Raw genomic sequence first — 2,678 nt, 5'->3', positions numbered from 1 at the left:
ATCACATGCATAGAGATAGATAGATAGCTAACTTGTGATGTAAGCCACCCCACACTATGCCTCGGAAGTCATCGGACTGCTGGAGGGCGATGGCAGGGGCTCCCTGGCATGTGTCTCCACCAAGTGAAAAGTATTGAGTTTGTTTTCCATTGGTTATAACTGCCACCTGGTTGGAATAAATTAACTTTATCCATGAAATGAAACCAACCCCAAAGCCAAACTTACGGAGTGTAGCAAGTAAAACTTCCCACTCTGTCAAAGGCTTTCTCTGCCTCAAGAGGTAAGATTATTTCAGTGCTTGGATGGGTGACTCCAGCCCACCATTTGACTACATTTTTGTCACTCAGAGCAGATTGGCAGGCATGAATTACAATCAAGGCTTTAGAGTCAAGAAGGATTATATATTTTACCATGTTATTTCACAAGTCACTAGCTTATCAGTGTGCAGTGTCCTCACTGTCCCCTGTCACTTATCCAACATATGACCATCAGCCACATCCAGTTTTTAACACAAAGGAGACAGAAAAAACACTCAGCTGGAGTCTTTATAGTGGGAATTCAATAACCACTGGGTGGTTCACTGGAATGACTGTGATGTGCTATGTTTACCCTGTTATTCTAGATCAAAATAACTAGTGTGGAATAGCCCTACCAATTTCTGCTTCTAACAAACATTGTTGAGATAATAAATAAACAATTTTATTGCTTTACTTCTGACTGATTGAAATGGCAGGCACCACGGTGGTGTGGTGATTAGCACAGCAAGAAGGTCCAAAGTTTGATTCCACCATCAGGCCAGGGGCCTTTCTGTGTGGAGTTTGCATGTTCTCCCCATGTCTGCATGGGTTCTGTCCAGGTACTCCAGCTTCCTCCCATAGTCCAAAGACATGCAATTAGTGGGGTTAGGTTAGTTGGTAATTCTAAATTGCCCTTAGGTGTGAATGTGAGTGACAATGGTTGTCTGTCTGGCAACCTGTCCAGGGTAGCTTGCCTTTTGCGTTATGGTAGCTAGGATAGGATCCAGCAATCCTGAGACAATAACTAAATACAAGAAAAATGGTGGCACCATTACCAAGAACATGCTTGGTAGCTGGAAAACTCCTGAACCCAATAAAGTAACTCTGGAAAATTCTCAAAATACCTTTCATAGGCAGTCCCCATTCAACCTAGTTGAGCAATTTCTACAAGAGCCATCTAAAAGAACAGTATGCCAAGCTTGAATGATCAAGCTTGAGGCTGTCATTGCCTTCAAAAATACTTTATTTAAGTAATAATTTTGCTTATATAAGAAAATTAGGTATATTATATCTGTCTATTTGTTTTATTCATTTGGTTTGAATTGGAACAACAAATTATTTTTTTAATTTAAGAATGAAAATGAAATGAAAACACTGCACAAATTTAATGTGTCAGTAAGGAAATCTGGCATATAAAATCCTGCTAAATAGAATGTACTGATTACAGATTCAGACACCCGATTATAATGTGCTAACATGTGTTCCAGGTGGTCACACATTTTTCTGAAGCAAATTTTGAGCTATTCCTCTAACTGCCAAAACTGCTACCTATTTATGCAACACAACGTGAAATGGCAATCGAATGGAATATAACGTTTGAGAGCCAAAATGACATGAATACACCATACATGTATTAGAAATTAAGAAACCCTTCATGAAATACTAACAAAGTGAAATCTATTCATTTGTGTTGTTGGACAGGAAATTCCCTCCTTTCTTTGATTTGCATGAACAGACCGGGTGGATGAGTTATTTTGCTCCTCACATCATAAACCACAGATTGAGACCCACAATGAACCAAGAAGTTTTACACTTTATTACATTACTTATTATTTTATTATATTACATAGTTTGCATTTAGGTTCATTTTTGTTCTTTGTTTGGTTTGGTGTTGAATCCAGTCCTTGGTTACAACAGATAAAAACTTTTTTCAAAGCTCTCTGTTTTCATGATTCTGGATTCAATTTTATTTATACAGCACCAAATCACAACAACAGTCATCTCTGTACCTTATAATGTAAGGTAAAGACCCTACAAAAATACAGAGAAAACCCCAACAATCAGATGACCCCCTATAGACAAGCACTTGGCAAGAGTGGAAAGGAAAAACTACCTTTTAACATGAAGAAACCTTCAGCAAAACCAGGTTAAGAAGAGGTAGTGATCTGTCACAACTGGTTTTTGGGTGAGAGAAGGAAGACAACAGAAAAAATACACACTGTACAATTGAACCATATAGTAATAATAACTAATGATTAAATGCAAAGTGGTGTATAAATACATAGTGAGTAAAAAAAAGTGAGTGAAGAAGAATCAGTGAGTGCATCATGGGAAGCTGCCACCACCCTAGGTCCTTTACAGCATAAATAAACAAGGTTTTTAGGATCACCTGATCAAGATTAAAATAATCAGTTATCATAACTGCCCAAGTATTTGAAAAAATCCTATTACAATAATTTGTTAGTAGTTTCTAAATGCCTTCAGACTTGAATTCTAAAGACTTTCATTGTGATTGGTAGTAATTTATAGTGAAAGTTAACTTAGCACACTTGTTACTGCGGCTTTTAATAAATGAAAGATAGTTCCATAATTTAGGTAAAGAAACAGTTGAAAGATATGACACACTTACTCCACACCACCATAAGTACACGTATAAGTAAG

This window comes from Oreochromis niloticus, linkage group LG4, assembly GCF_001858045.2.
Source record: "Oreochromis niloticus isolate F11D_XX linkage group LG4, O_niloticus_UMD_NMBU, whole genome shotgun sequence".
NCBI classification, from domain to species: domain Eukaryota; kingdom Metazoa; phylum Chordata; class Actinopteri; order Cichliformes; family Cichlidae; genus Oreochromis; species Oreochromis niloticus.
This window is presented reverse-complemented; position numbering follows the sequence as displayed.